The sequence below is a fragment of the Oreochromis aureus genome, linkage group 9, assembly GCF_013358895.1.
Source record: "Oreochromis aureus strain Israel breed Guangdong linkage group 9, ZZ_aureus, whole genome shotgun sequence".
Lineage (NCBI taxonomy): Eukaryota > Metazoa > Chordata > Actinopteri > Cichliformes > Cichlidae > Oreochromis > Oreochromis aureus.
Window position 1 is genome coordinate 24,495,906 of NC_052950.1, and position 17,311 is coordinate 24,513,216.

At 47.8% G+C, this 17,311-nt stretch overlaps 1 pseudogene; it reads right to left on the minus strand.

The window, feature by feature from the left end:
* Positions 1-14,533: 14,533 nt before the first annotated feature.
* LOC120441830 lies at positions 14,534-16,424 on the minus strand (annotated as a pseudogene).
* Positions 16,425-17,311: the final 887 nt, after the last annotated feature.

Sequence of the window (17,311 nt, forward strand, 5' to 3'; positions counted from 1 at the left end):
GTCGCTTTTGGATCAGTAACATCTGAGGCGGTAGCAACAGGGGTATCCACCACTTCAGGCGGTGGGAACACTTTTCCCCCGGCCAAATCATTGCCCAAAATAAATGACACACCTTTAAACGGCAACTGTCGTCGTACAGCGACTTTCACAGGTCCGGTTGTAATTGGTGAGTGTAAATATATGCTGTGGAGTGGCGCATGTAGAACACTCATTTCAATTCCCCACACCAACACATCCGTGTGGCAGGCGGTTTTATCCGACAGTGGCAACACATCATCTAACATAAAAGATTGATGTGCTCCGGTGTCTCGGAGAATAGTGATAGGGACCCTGTCCTTCTCTTCTCCTGTTACCGAAACGAAGCCTTGGGAAAGAAATGGTTTAAAACATGACTCCCCCTCCATTTCTGGGTCACACCCCTGTATCCGATCGGGACATATAGGTGGGGAAACTACTGTAATGAGCCCCACGGGTCCCTTAGACCCTCTGCGCTGCTCCCTCTTCTGCAGTGCAGGACAACTGGCAATCAGGTGACCAGACTCACGGCAATAAAAACATTCCCGCCTTTCAGTTTCCTCCTGTCTCGCCCTTCGGGTCTGTTTAGGAGATTTTTGTCTCTTTTCCTGCCCTCCCCTCACTTCTCGTACTGCCTCACGTGGAAAAGTGGTTTTATGTGTGAGGGTAAATTCGTCCGCTAAAACTGCTGCTTTTGCCAGGGACGTCACTTTCTGCTCATTTAAATAAACTACTAACTGATCCGGGAGACACTTCTTAAATTCTTCTAAAATTACCAATTCCTTCAATCCCTCAATATCCTTCTCTTTGCTGGCTTGCATCCAGCGTTCAAACAAGCGATGTTTCTCACGGGCAAATTCCACAAACGTTTGATCAGCAGTCTTTTCACTTTTACGAAATTTCTGACGGTAAGCCTCAGGAACTAATTCATACGCGCGCAGAATGGATTTTTTCACAATATCATATTGGAGGCTGTCGTTAACGGAAAGGCTAGTACATACTTCTTGAGCCTTGCCGATTAACTTACACTGGAGTAGCAGCGCCCAAAACTCCTTAGGCCAATTCAATGCAGCTGCTATACACTCAAAAGCACTGAAATAGGAATCAACCTCAGCCTCCTGAAACGGAGGTACTAGTGTACCATGTTTGGTGATGTCAAAACTTGTTGAAGTAACTGTGGATGTGTCAGGGCGACTCGAGACAGGTGTGGAGGCAGCGGAAACAGGTGTTGAGACAGCGGCGGGCTTGCGCTCCAACTCCAAAGCTCTAACACGGAGGTGCATAGCTTGCACTTCAAGCTCCTTAGCGCGAACCTCCACCTCCCTAATACGGAGGGTCAAACGGAGGTCCTCCATAGACCCTACTGCCTGAGGCTCCTCAGCCGCCCCTGACTCCACCTCAGCCACATCCGACTCCACCTCAGCCGCACCAGGCTCCACCTCAGCCGGGAGCACATTAGCAGGCCCTGTGGCATCCGGCTCAGCCTCCAGCGCCACCTCCACGCCGCCCCTACCAGGCTGCTTTACAGCTGCCTGCGGGGAAGGGAGAATGCCCTGCTCCACCAAACCTGCACACAAAGCAACCTTCACCTCCACTTTACGGGCATTGTAGGACACTTTAATATCAAAAAAACTTGCTATAATAAGCAAATCCGCCTTTCTACACAACTCTATCTTAGCCCGGGAAGGCGAGGTAACAAAGTCATCTAAAGAAAACCATCCTCTCACATACACACACACCCCATGTCCCCCCCACACAAAAGAAATGCCAACTGAACAAACCACAGACCACAAAACCAGCCAGAAAAAAACAGACAAAACGGACGAGCCCCCAAATCATGTTACGACCCGGCTCGGAATGACCATAACAAGAGCGGGGTGCCCCGCGACTTCCCATGCCCAAACAGACATAGCCACAGCATCGTACTTTTAAGTATAATTTATTCACAGCAATGGCGCCCAGTACAACGGTAGTGGGAGTGTATGATTTCAGGGTGAGCTAAGGCCAACACAACAAACAAAACCCAACCTAGGTTTCGGTTCCCCTTTTACCTCTTCAAGAAAATAAACAAAGAAATGACACAGTCTGACCTCCCTGGTCTAACAACACAGGAGAAAACGAGGCTTCCCAAAATAATCGGCAGCTCACCCTTACTTGCTCCGCACTTCACACACACAGCCGAATTTAATTAGGTAACTATAACTGTGGCCGCTCCATCTGGACCTGCGGCAAGTGCACGGGAAGTTTTCCACACACCCCCACACCGCGGCTCTTCAATCGTCCTTTATAGATTACGTCCACAGCCGGAGCCAGTTACATCAGGCCGTTCCTTCCGTCCACCAATCACAGCCGAGCCCCTGCACAGGTGAATTAGCATACAAACATTAAGAAACAAACAAACCAACAACACACGCACGTAACACTTGTACACTGCTAGCACGGGGCTCCCACACAAACGCAAAGCAGGAGATGAAGCATCGCTGAATATGTTTCCATACCAACTTCATTCTAAGCCAAAGACTAGAAAATATAGTGAAGCATGTCTGCCCTTTGGTTTCACCTGCACAAGTGCCAAGGTAGGTCTCCCCTGCATAATTGCTTTTCCCTTCGTCGGGAGCACGCGCTGAGCTCTCCAAATCACGGGCAAACAGTATCACACATTCTTGATTTTTAGTTCACAAACACTTGTTGTAATAACTAACTACTCCTGACGTTTTGGAGATGTTAGCTCTTTATACAGTAAAGTTACAGTGGGATACAAATAACATCAGGCCGTTCCTGCCATGATTTGTTCCCCCGGTTGAAATCACGGACAAACAGTATCCCACAGCTCAGGGCTCGCAAAATCGCTAGCCCAACGTCCCGGGGCTAGCGATTTTTCCAGTCGGGCTACCAAAATCTATCTCAGCCCTGCCCGTCGGGCTGTCATAGGAAGGAAAAATATGTGTCAATGCTTTTGCATTTTCCTTCGCAAATGTAGCTGAGTAATTATGTCATTGGCATCGATGAGCCTCTGTCAATATGTGACATATTGAAATCGCGTTTGAATTTGCGCTTGGTTTTTGCTTTCACTTTCACTTTGCGATCGCGCGAACGGTGTGTAGAGAGTGGCAGCACTGATTGGTGAGTGACGATTAATTGCGCACCAATTCCTCTGACATCGTCTTATCACTCATTAGCTTACTATTCAAACCTGACAAGTGAAATCTCCCACAGCAAGCTTAAACATGTGAGAGGTTGATTGCGCAGAGATGCGTGTGTAAAAGCAGCAGAATTTACACAGGTATTTTAGTTCTGCTGAGCCAAATAAGACAGGTCAGGGTGAAGAAGGGACAGCCAAATAAAAACCTACCACAAAACGGAAAAGTTATGACAAATCAGACTATGAGGCAAAAAGAAAGCGCAGCTTTTTTGGTTTCATGGACAAAAGAATTGATGTGGCTGGAATATGACGAGCTAAATAACATGATGTTCTGCCAGGTGTGTCGTGAGTTTCCCTCGATATCTCAGTCGCCAAGCGCCTTTGTTACTGGGACCAGTAATTTTAAGAAAGACCCCATCAGAACCCATGAGAAATGCAAGAAATGCATTATTGCTCAGTCTGCAGTATCTTTCCCAGAACAAACACCAATTGCAAAAAACATACTAAAAATAAACCAAGCACAAGAAGAAGTCCTGAAAAATCTTTCAAAAGTGTACTATGTTGCAAAGACTGAACTACCATTGGCAAAATTTAGCAGTCTTTGCAAACTTCAAAAAGCAAATGGCCTCGATCTTGGTTCCACTTACCCCTTACCCTTGACTTCAGTGGAAATTTCAGATTCAGGATCTGACACAGACTGATTCATGTTCTACACAGTTCTTACAAGTTCATAGAAATTTCTGTTCAATTAGAACCAAGTATTTGAGTTGATGATTGTAATTTTTATACAGTTGCTGTGATTTGTATTTTAACAATTTTCTGATTAATTTTTGTTTCCTTTACAATATTATACTTTAATGTATAATATTGTAAAGGAAACAAAACATTAAAAAATTGCTCTCTTTTTTATTCGGGCTACTTAAAATTATTTTGGGCTACCAAAAACTGAAGAGTGCCTGCCCGAAGGGCTACCAGAGATTTTGAAATTTTGCGAGCCCTGCAGCTGTTTATGCTTTTGAACCCATTTTGCACAGAGAGGCATTTTTTGAAAAATGTATTGATAGCAATGTTGAATATTATTACACAGGAAAAAAACAACTACACGTAAAATAATTATACCGTGACGCCGCTGCCTTTCTAAATGGATGGACAGTAACTGCGTTTGTATATGTACGGGTGTAAAACCTGAAGATAGTCAGATTAACAGTATTTTGTCTCTATCTGCCATTCTGCAATTCATCTCATGTAAACAATAATGTGGCACACAGCATGACGTGAAAAAAGGCACATACCTTTGATGTTGCATGACAAACTCTGTATTCTTCGTCCACATGTAAACGCAACAAAGGAGTTTTAAAAAATCTCAGTTTTCGGTGATTCGAAACGCCGTTTACGTGTGGACGAAAGGTCCAAACGCATAGAAACAGCTGCGTTTTCAAAAATGAACGGGCATGAACATTTTTCTCGTTAAACAAAGGGGGGCCTAGCAAAAAAAGTTTTGGAACCGCTGTCATATGGAAAAGTTCATTGTCCTCCTGTGGTCCCAGATTATACATATATATATATGCGTACGTGAAGTACCCTCAGAAGGTCTGCTAGATGATGTTAATGCAGCACTACGGATGATACCTACAGCCACGCTTACCGAGACTAACAAGCTGATCTACAATACGGCAGCAGTGATCAGTGAGATGCTTGGCTATAAGTTGAACAGCCACAAGGAGCAGTACCCTCCATGGAGAAGGAGGCTAGAGGGCAAGATCAAAGTAGCACGGAGGAACGTTAGCCAACTAACGGAGTTGCAGAAAGGTGCGACAAAGAAGGTGCATCAAAAATACAGCAAGCTGTCCATACCTGAGGCCTTGGAAACTGGCAAGCAAAGACTCACAGCCTTGGCCAGCCACTTGAGGAGGTACACCAGAGAGATAGAAGGCAGGAGAATAAACCAGCTGTTCTCCACAGAACCAGCAAAGGTGTACTCTCAGTGGCAAGGGAACAATAAGAGAACAGCACCACCAAGGCTGGAGACGGAGCAATACTGGAAGAGCATATGGGAGAAGGACGCAACCCATAACAGCAATGCTCAGTGGCTAGTGGATCTGAGGGCAGACCATAGCAAGCTCCCTGAACAGGGTCCAGTAACCATCACGGTGGCAGACATCAAAGCAAGGGCCTCTAGTATGAAGAGTTGGACAGCACCAGGCCCCGACATGGTTCACGCCTACTGGCTGAAGAAGCTGACTGCACTCCACAAGGCGCCTGGCAGCACAAATGAACCAGCTGCTAGTTGACGAGAGACACCGGAATGGCTAACCAAGGTCGGACGGTCCTGATCCCCAAGGACCCCAAGAAGGACCGGTCCCATCCAACTACCGACCAATAACCTGCCTCAGTACTACATGGAAGCTCCTGTCAGGCATCATATCGGCTAAGATGAACAGGCACATGGCTCAATACATGAGCGGGGCACAGAAAGTGATTGGCCAGAATACCAGAGGCGCAAAACACCAGCTACTGGTAGACAGGACAGTCAGCCGAGACTGCAAGACCAGGCTGACCAACCTGTGCACTGCCTGGATTGATTACAAGAAGGCCTATGACTCAATGCCCCACAGCTGGATACTGGAATGCCTAGAATTGTACAAGATCAACAGGACCCTAAGAGCCTTCATCAGGAACTCAATGAGGATGTATACAACACTAGAGGCCAACCCAAGCCCATAGCACAAGTCACCATCAAGTGCGGGATCTACCAAGGAGATGCTCTGTCCCCACTGCTGTTCTGCATAGGCCTGAACCCCCTCAGTGCAATCATTAACAAGACTGGCTACGGATACCGACTACGGAACGGAGCAGTTGTCAGCCACCTCCTGTACATGGATGACATCAAGCTGCATGCCAAGAGTGAACAAGACATCGATTCACTGATCCACACTACCAGGATATACAGCAATGACATCGGGATGTCATTCGGGCTGGAGAAGTGTAGTCGGCTGGTAACAAAGAGAGGGAAGGTAGTCAGAACTGAGGGGATCGAGCTACCAGAAGGCAACATTGCAGACACAGAGGAGAGTTACAAGTACCTGGGGATCCCGCAGGCGAATGGGAACCATGAAGAGGCAGCTAGGAAAGCTGCAACCACCAAGTACCTGCAGAGGGTCAGGCAAGTCCTGAGGAGTCAGCTGAACGGTAAGAACAAGATCCGGGCTATCAACACCTACGCCCTGCCCGTGATCAGGTACCCAGCTGGTATAATAAGTTGGCCAAAGGAGGAGATAGAAGCCACTGACATAAAGACAAGAAAGCTTCTTACCATGCATGGAGGGTTTCACCCCAAGTCCAGCACCCTGAGGCTGTACGCTAAGCGGAAGGAAGGGGGCCGGGGACTGGTGAGTGTCAGCACCACAGTCTAGGATGAGACAATGAACATCCAAGAATACATTGGGAAGATGGCCCCAACTGACCGAGTGTTCAGTGAGTACCTCAGGCAGCAGAAACCCAAGAAAGAGGAGGGAGACGAGAAACCATCATGGAAGGACAGGCTCCTGCACGGTATGTACCACCGGCAGATAGAGGAGGTGGCTGATATCCAGAAATCCTACCAGTGGCTGGACAAAGCTGGACTGAAAGACAGCACAGAGGCACTAATCATGGCAGCACAAGAACAAGCTCTGAGTACAAGATCCATAGAGGCTGGGATCTATCACACCAGGCAAGACCCCATGCAGGTGCAGGCTGTGTAAAGGTGCCCCTGAGACAATCCAGCACATAACAGCAGGGTGCAAGATGCTAGCAGGCAGGGCATACATGGAACGCCATAACCAAGTGGCCGGCATAGTATACAGAAACATCTGTGCTGAATATGGCCTGGAAGTTCCGAGGTCAAAATGGGAGACGCCCCCAAGGGTGGTGGAGAATGACCGAGCTAAGATCCTGTGGGACTTCCAGATACAGACAGACAAAATGGTGGTGGCTAACCAACCGGACATAGTGGTGGTAGACAAACAGAAGAAGACGGCCGTAGTGATCGATGTCGCGGTTCCGAATGACATCAGGAAGAAGGAACACGAGAAGCTGGAAAAATACCAAGGGCTCAGAGAAGAGCTCGAGAGGATGTGGAGGGTGAAGGTAACGGTGGTCCCCGTGGTAATCGGAGCACTAGGTGCGGTGACTCCCAAGCTAGGCGAGTGGCTGCAGCAGATCCCGGGAACAACATCGGAGATCTCTGTCCAGAAGAGCGCAGTCCTGGGAACAGCTAAGATACTGCGCAGGACCCTCAAGCTCCCAGGCCTCTGGTAGAGGACCCGAGCTTGAAGGATAAACCGCCTGCAGGGGCATGCTGGGTGTTAGTTTTTATATATATATATATAGCGAAAGAGAGAGAGAGAGGCCCTTTCTCAATTCTAAGTACGCGAGTACGTACTCGCGTTCTCGGCGAGACCGGGCTTGCCAAGACCGCACGGGAGTACGGACTTGCCAAGAACGCAAGGACGGACTCGCAATCTGTACAATTGGAACACCAGCGTACTTGATGATGTCACAGGTCCGGAGTTTTTACTGCCGTCCCCTCTTAATTTAACTGTGAGTAATATGTTATGAAGCTTAACTTTAATCACAGCCGAACCGATTTACTCAGGAACAAATAAAACACTGAAATAAACCAAACATTAACATTTAGAAGTGATCTAAGTTACTCATATATCATGTTTAACCTCAGTAGCGAAATCTCTATTAATAAAAATAGTGTACATGTATGCCTTAATAAAAACAAGCAGGTAAGATGTTAGAACGCTTTTATTTTTATTGTAGTGGACACTCAATACAACAGACAGCTGCTGGGGTTTGGGGTTTGTTTAACCTGAGTAGCGAAAAGACCGCGGGGGGGGATGAAAACGATGTGCCGGGAGTCCGCTGTTCTCGCCGGCTCTAGTGATCCTTGACCTCGCTGTCTGCTATGGAGCTGGCGGGTCACAGGCGTCTCCGAAAACGTCGGAGCACGTTTGGAAATATATGATATCTTGATAAATCAAGCCGATATTTGAAGTTTACACAGCTACATTCTCGCTTGAAAATAACTTAAAAGTTTATTTTGTGACCCAGAAAGAGTAATATTTAAAGGTTTTTAGCCCCGCTCGTCCGCCATTGCCGCGTTTGAGTTTTGGACGAAATGCATTCTGGGATATTTAGCTGTACCAAGTCCACACAAGTCACCACCGATGCATGCTCGATAAAACAGGCGGAGCGAGAACACATCTGGGACTTTTTTGCGTTCTCGGCTTGATGCGTACTTTGAATTGGAACAGTACTTGGTCTCCGACTGATGACGTATCACGAGTACATGAGAACGCAAGTACGCACAAGTACGCATATTGAGACAGGCCCTGAGAGTGAGGGGTGCCACTACAAATGAGGCACCCCTCCCCCTCAGCAAGTCAGAGAGGTTTAATGTCTCTAATGTCTAATCATGTCTGGGTGTACCTTATTTAAATTTTTCACTCTTTAATGCTTAACTCTGTGGAATAAAGAATAAAACACATATATGATGCTCTCTCTCTCTCTCTCTCCCTCTCCCTACATATATCTATATGTATATCTCTCTCTCTCTATATATATATATATACACATATGTATATACCTACTTCTAAGTTACTTCTACTTCTAAGTTATGACAATTATGAGTTTTTATTAAAGGCGCAAGCATCAGCATCAGCATCCTCCAACTGTAGCTTCCTGTCTCCTTTTATGACAGGCAGACCCCCAGTGTCCATAAATTCCTTTCCCTCTACACAATTACACACACTCTCAAGCCTAAAACTAAACCAACTGAAACACACAGACAAATCCTTCCCTATTCCTCTGATCTACTGCTGGACCCTCTCATCTAAGCAAATTTAACACATTATATTCTAATAATATATGTCTAAAGCTATCAACATGGCGCTGGAGTGACGGCAGCCTTTCCAAGTAGCTCTGCAACACCGCACCTTTTCTTAACTTTTAACTTTTTTAGACTAGGCTTTCAAACTTTATTTCACCTTCCTCTAGTTACTCTACTTCTACCTCTTAGATATAGCGATACAAGAAGGATAATGCACTTTTTAAAACTTCTGGAACCAGCTCCGTCATCTATTCGAGAGCGGAGCTGCTGGCACTAAGAACAAAGGAACAGACCGGCATGTGACACAACATCCCGGCTGAGATAAAGAGGAGCTACAGAGGCTGCAAGGCTGGAGCGAGGAAAGCGGATCACCGGAGGCGATTCAAACCATCAATCCCGACAGTGATAATGGGCAACGTGAACTCGCTACAGAATAAAATGGATGAACTGTGTGCTCTGAACAAACACCGACTATACCGTGAGTGCAGTTTGTTTATCTTCACGGAGACGTGGCTAACCGAGCTAACGCCACAGGCTAACGTAGACCTATGCGGTTTCACATCCGTGAGAGCCGATAGGGACACGCAGGCCAGCAGAAAAAGCAGAGGTGGGGGACTCATTGTCTACGTTAACAACAGACACTGCAACTCTGGACACGTCTCTGTTAAAGTTTTGGTATGCCGTCCAGACCTGGAGCTGCTAGCCGTTAGCTTGCGGCCATATTATCTACCTCGGGAGTTCAGTCATGTGATCTGTGTGTGTGTTTACATCCCTCCGAGGGCCGACGCAGCAGCTGCCTGTAAGAAAATACACACAGTTACAGCAAGACTGCAGACACAAAACCCCGAGGCTTTCATTATTATATCTGGAGACTTTAATCATACCACACTGGATTCTACTCTGGCTGCTTTTCACCAGTTTGTGAATTGTCCCACAAGGAGCAACAGGACAATTGACCTACTGTATGCCAATGTGAGAGATGCATACAGAGCCACCCCCCTCCACCCACTAGGGAAGTCAGACCACAACCTGGTTTACTTACAGCCACAATAGACACCCCTCGTCCTAAGGCAGCCTGTCACAACACGCTCCATCAGGAGATGGACCCCAGAAAAGGAGGATGCTCTGAGAGACTGCTATGACACCACAGACTGGGATGTGCTTCTGAGCCCACATGGTGAGGACATAGAGGGGGCGACACACTGTCTGACGGACAACTTCAACTTTTGTGTGGACACGGTCACCCCTGCTAAGACGGTACAGTGTTATCCTAATAACAAACCGTGGGTAACACAGGAAGTCAAAGCTGTCCTCAACATGAAGAAGAAGGCTTTCAGGAGCAAAGTGAAGGAGGAGATGAAAGCAGCACAGCGGGAGGTGAAACGCTGCCTGAGGGAAGCAAAGGACACCTACAGGAGGAAGGTGGAGCAGAAGTTGGAGAGGAACAATATGAGTGCGGTCTGGAATGGTGTGAAAACCATCACAGTCCACAACACCAAGAACATCACAGTGGGGGGGACTGTGGAGAAGGCAAACGAACTCAACAACTTCTTCAACAGGTTTGACCAGCCCACAACCCCCACCCTCACCTTTACTACAGAGCCCCTCCCACTCTCCTACCTCCCTCGCTTCCCCCCTTCCTGACACTATGACACCCCCCTCCTCCAACCCCTCTCTCAACAGCAGGACATTCCCCCCCTCCTTCCAATCATCTCCCAGTGTCACAGTGGATCAGGTCAGGAGACAACTGAGGAAGCTTCGCCCCAGAACGGCAGCAGGCCCAGACAAGGTGTGTCCTAGGATGCTAAAGGCGTGTGCTGCTGAACTTGGGGGGCCGCTACAACGAGTCTTCAATCTCAGTCTGCGACTGGGGAGAGTGCCCGCCCTATGGAAGATATCCTGCATCGTCCCGTTCCCCAAAAGGAATCGGCCCAATGAGCTGAATGACTTCCGACCGGTGGCACTGACGTCACATCTTATGAAGACTCTAGAGCGGCTCTTCCTCAACCTCCTCCAACCACAGGTACAACATGCCCAGGACCCACTACAGTTCGCATACAAGGCGGATGTCAGAGTGGATAATGCCATCCTGTACCTCCTACATAGAGCCCACTCACACCTGGACGGGGGAAAAGGCACAGTCAGGATCCTGTTTCTTGACTTTTCCAGTGCCTTTAATACCATCCAGCCCTGTATGCTCCAGGAAAAACTGAACAGGATGCAGGTGGACCCCTGCCTGGTCGCTTGGATCTCCGACTACCTCACTGAAAGATCACAGTACATCAGGCTGAAGGACATCACGTCTGACACTGTGGTCAGCAGCACAGGAGCACCACAGGGAACTGTGCTGTCCCCTCTTCTCTTCACCCTGTACACCTCTGACTTCTGCTACAACTCTGAATTATGCCATATTCAGAAGTTTGCAGACGACACGGCCATCATGGGGTGTATCTGGGATAATCAGGAAGAGGAGTACAGAAGTCTGGTGACGAACTTCATCACATGGAGTCACACAAACCACCTGCAACTCAACACTTCAAAGACCAAGGAACTGGTTGTGCCGGCAGGGTTTTTAGCGTATTGAGAACACTCTTTTTATTGTATAGGAGGATTTTAAACTGTATTTGTAATTCTGGTTGTGTCAGTGTTTCCATGGAAATAAATGGTGTGTTTAAGGCCAACTTAGTCTCTGTGCCCTGAGCGTTGACCCACTCACTCCCCTGGCTATCTCTGCACACTGTTGTTATTTCTTTAAGATACATGTTTGGTTGTGCTGCAGTGAAAAAGGGAGTTAGTGTGTGCAGGAAGGGGAGGGGGGGTCCTTGTTGTTGTTGTGACTGTCCGGGGCTGAAGAGAGTGTGTTGTACCAGAGCACTTTCCCCGGGGAGAGTGTCTGTGAGAGGATGCAGCTGCATGCCTGCTGCTGCTGACCGAGGAGCAAAGGGGCGATTATACTGCTCTGGTTGGGGCACTTCACAGACGTTTCGGGCAGTATAACCAGCCGGTGCTGCTGAGGTCGGAGTTCCAGAACAGATGCAGATTGCCAGGGGAGCCCCTTCGCATTTAGGCCCATGAAGTCGAGTCTCTTTGCAGGAGGGCGTATGACAGCATGCCACCTTCAGTGCAGGCGGAATTAGCTCAGGACCAGTTCCTGCAGGCCCTGAGCCCTAAAGAGCTCCATATGCAAACTCAGCTTGCTCGACCGGCCACACTCAGTGCAGCCCTGGAGTTAGCGTCGGAGAGGGAGATGCTAGAAGGATCCTCTGGGGGAGCTGATGACACACATGTGGTGAGAACTATGTCAGCGCCCGTGGAGCAGACGGAGATGCCAGCGGGCCTGTGCAGTTTGGTCCAGACAGCTGAGCTGCTGGGGATGTGGACAAGTCGGACACTTCATCAGGCAGTGCCCCAAGCTTGCAGCGGTGCAGGGAAACACCCAAGGGCCCTTGTAGGTGGGAGTACACGGGCCAGGGAGAACGACATCCCCACACCAGCGCCATTTCCACCCAGTGCAGTCGTTGCTGTGGGCTGGACCCAGGTTGGCGACTTTTACCACGTTCCGGTGACGATTCCAGGGGTGTCCTGTACAGCCTGTACAGATGTCGTCCCAACCGGAGCTGCTGTGCAGCCAACTAATGTGCGACTTAAGACTGTCACCGGTGACGTGGCCCCGATTAGAGGGAGGGGAGTGTTCCAGTTGAAGGTGGGAGACCTCGGTGTGCCTTATGCTGCCTGGGTGGCTGCAGAACACCTGCATCCTTGGGCTGGACTTTTTGCGAGCCATTGGTGCTGTACTGGACTTGGGCAAAGGCTTCCTAATACTCCCTGACAGGAAGAGGGTGCAGCTTATTCCTCCCTCGGTCTGACTGGCATCTGCCACAGCGTCCACCTCCACCTCAGAGACCCCTGCATACCCGCCAGCAGAGCAGCAAGCGGAGGAGGAGGAGAGGCTCTCAGCAGTGAGGTGCATCTGGTCAAAGAACTGTGAGGCGCTGACTCCACAGCAACAAGAGAGTCTATGGCAGGTACTAAAAGAGTTTAGAGACATTTTTGCCCTGAAAGAAAGTGATGTTGGCTTGACACACTTGGCAGAGCATGTCATTGAGACCGGGGATGCCCAGCCTATTAAAGTGGGCCCCGCCGCCTGCCCCTGGCTCATCAGGAGGCTGCTGACAGAGAGTTGTGTGGAATGATGACGGAAGGCATCATAGAGCCATCTGACAGCCCACGGGCCTCCACTTTGGTGATGGTGCCTAAGAAAAACAACCCAAGGATGCATTTCTGCATGGGCTACAGACCACTCAACAAAGTGACAAAAAAGGACTCTTACCCCTTCCCAGGATTGATGAGTCTCTCGATTTAGTAGCCGGATCCTCCTGGTTCTCCACCCTGGACCTGCGAAGTGGGTACTGGCAGGTGCCACTGTCCCCTGAGTCCAGACCAAAGACAGCCTTCTACACCAACAGGGGACTATGGCAGTTCAAAGTCCTGAGCTTTGGTCTTTGCAACTCTCCTGCTACCTTCGAGAGGCTTATGGACAGTGTGCTGGCTGGTGTCCCATGGCAACGGTGTCTGGTCTACCTGGATGACCTTCTGGTACACGGGAGCTCCTTTGATGCTGCCCTGGATGCCCTGAGACAAGTGTTGGGGAGAGTGGCAGCTGCAGGCCTGAAGCTGCACTCTGACAAGTGGCACTTCATGAGGAGGGAGGTGGAGTTTCTGGGCCACAAGCAGACCAGAAACAGCTCAAAAGCTCCCTAGGACTGGCATCTTATTACAGGAGGTTTGTGAAGGGCTTTTCTTCTATAGCTGCACCACTCTTCTGCCTGCTGCAGAAGGACTGTGACTTCATCTGGACCCAGGACTGTCAGCAGGCATTCAACATGCTCCGCAGATTGTCCCCGGTCCTCGCCCCCCCCCTGACCCCACACTGTCTTTTGTCCTGGACACTTACGCAAGTAATGTGGGGCTGGGAGCTGTGTTGTCGCAGATCGGGTCGGACAGTGAGAAGGTGGTGGCGTACTTCAGCTGGGTCCTGAATAAGAGTGAGCGGTGCTACTGTGTCACACGACGAGAGCTGCTGGCCGTGGTGGCAGGGGTAAGACACTTTAAGTACTACCTGTGTGGCACATCATTCATGCCGCCCTCCAGTGGCTGATGTCTTTTAGGGAGCCAGAGGGGCAGGTGGCTCGCTGGCTGGAGGAGCTCCAGGCCTTCACAGAGCAGGGATGCGCCATTCTAACGCAGACGCCCTCTCTTGCCACCTATGTGCTGCAGCAGGCTGCCGTTACTGTGAGAAGCATCAGGAGACGGAGCGGGAACTTACAGCAATGGACAGAGCAACACAGCTTGCCTGCAGGGTGCTTCTGGTGGTGGATGCAGCGGAGTGGAGGGCACGGCTGGAACAAGACACTGACCTGCTGCCAGTCCTGCAGTGAGGAAGGGAAGAGTGACCCCTTTGGGATGAGGTCACTGGGTTTTCCATCTGTACCAGGGGGCTATGGAAACTTAACTGTCTGAAGACCCAAACCAGACAGCCCACCAGTTACCATATAAGCATAACTTTGTTTAAAGAGTTGTCTAGGCATTACAAGCAAAGGGATTTCAGATGCCAGGCTACAAGATTCTTCATGGCCACAACCATTTGCTGCACTGTCTTTGTTGTGAAATAGGAATCAGGAATTGTACTGGACCAGGATACTTTTGAGTCTGAATACAGATATAAATCCCTTCTTAGAGGTAGAGCTCCTGTATCAAAGCCTAATGATTTTAACCAGTTGCAGATATTCCTACTTCGTGCATGTAGATAAGCTTTCTGGAGAACATAAGCCACATCGAGTTTATGCACATGAATGTGTTCGCTCTTCAGAGTAAACAATCTGTCTGAGACTGAGGGTGACATGTGACTGCTATACACAAAAATAATGTGTTTTTTAAGGCCACCACTGCCTCACACATCCCCTGCCAAGACTCATCAAATGGTGGCAAGAGAATGAATGCGTGACTCTCATCAATACATGAAATGTGACTGTGAGGAAACACTCCAGCCTGACCTGGCTGCTGTGAGAGCCAGAACCTTCGTCAGAGCAGAGGCAGAGTTTGGGGAAACAATAGTCAACTTTCTGTGCTGCTTTTTTATCTTCAAACAGTATTCTTTGCAAGATCTCCCACGCCAGTATGAAATAAGACACACGTAGAGTCTGTTTCAGAAATGGATATGTCTTAATTTTATGGCACACTGCTTCCGGAATTACAGTCTTTGTGGGGCATCAAATGGGTAACACGAAGCAATATGGTCTCCAACTCTCAGATTATTGACATCTTTCCCAACAGCTGTGACAATGCCACTGAAATCCAGAGCTTGTGATTCAGTGATGTATGCTTGTTCCAGTGCATTGTCTTGCCAAAGATCAGTTGAGAACTGGTCACAGGAAGTAATCTGATGAATGCAGGCAAACACTGATTAGCTGAATTTCTACTGTCTTCTCTTGGAGAAGACAGTTGAAATTCCATTAGTGTCACAGTGGATGGCAGACAAATGGGCTATACTGTATGGATCAGTACTGTGTAGAACAAAGTCTCTTGGATTCACTGAGTGTGTTTCACCCACAAACAAACCTTTATCTGTCAATTGGGTACGTGCCATTCTTGTTACTGCTGCCTGCCCTTTACTTATCCAAACCTCTTGGTGTTTGCAAGTGTTTATTACCTGAGCAAGTGTTTGTACGTTTTTACTGGTCACAGAAGCAAGGTCAATCAGCTGAGAAGAAAGATCTGCCATCTCTGCTCCACAAGCCCTTATCATACCAGAAAGTACAAAACCAGGGCTGACATGGTCCACAGTCCACACACATTTCTGATGATCTGTAAGGAATGACATGAGCATTTGCTCTCTTTCATAGCCAGAAATATCTGGCAAAATATCTCACAACAAGTCACCAAGAAGTCCACCATCTTTTTAGATGACAGATGAGTGAGGTTATCAGCACCCCAAAGGAAGAGAATATTTTCCACATCCACTCTGCAGGTGAAACCTTGGAGCACTAAATTTTAAACTTGGTATGCCTTCAAGTGCTCCTTGCTCTCCACAGTGATTGATTCTGGGTGCAAATATGGCCCAAGTCCTTTAGCAATACAGAGGTTATCTTCAAAAACAATTGCTCTTATTTTGCCATTTTGCAATTCTTCTTCAACAGTAACTGCTTCATTTTGGAAGAACAGTGACTAGGAAAGATCTGAGCTGCAGCCCAAGAATGAAATCCTGACCCCCTTAAGTTCCACTAGTACATTGTGGAAAACCAACAAGTCATGAAGATGTTTCACAAGATGTTTCACAAGATCACCAGGCACTTCCTTGAATTCTTCCCCAAAACGCACATTATCAAACATTATCAATTCTTTCTCAAATCCTGCTTGAGAAAGAATTGAATAGATCTCATTTCTCATCTGAAACAAGTTTCACTGCTGGATCATCCAAGGACAAATATTTCTCTAACAATGGCTTGATATGTATACACATGTATCTTCCAGAGGCATATGTGGCACTAGAGGACTGTGTTACAAATGAGCCCTCCTTCTCTCCATCTTCTACTATCACTTTCAGTTGTTAAGAGTGTGAGTTGAGTGTTAACACACTCTCAAATCTAACACTGAGATGGAGCTGGGTAATGTTTTTTTCTTGGCTTCAGGCTTGCCATCACGGAGATAAAAGCTAGTTCAATGTAAAATGCACCCAGCACAATGGAAATGCTGTTGTTTTTATGCTCCCAAAGATATGGCACATTCTCTGAAGAGTATGGGCTCAAATTGTGGTCATAAATATTTTGTACTTGTAAATCAGTTTTGTACTTGTAAATCAGGATTTGCATGTGTAAAAAGAATTTGTGTGTGTGTAAAAAAGATTTGTATGTGTAAAAAGAATTTGTGTGTGTGTAAAAAAGATTTGTATTTGTAAAAAGAATTTGTGTGTGTGTAAAAGAGATTTGTGTGTGGACTTAGCCAAAAAATACCTCTGAAACTCTGCACTCAACTTTCAAGTTACAAGTACGAATTTTGACCCTATTTTTCTTCCTTTCATCTGATTGGCCAATGTCATGTCAATCACAAATTTAACTATCCAATCAGAGAACAGATGGGTTTGGCTATTGGAGGGGCAAAAAAGTTACATTCTGGCATAATGAACTGACACTCCTCAGGAGGTGTCTGCCTTCTGCCACTGAGTGTCTGAGTGTCCCTTCATTTGACTGAAAATGGTCCAGTTTCCTGAGTGTTTCTTG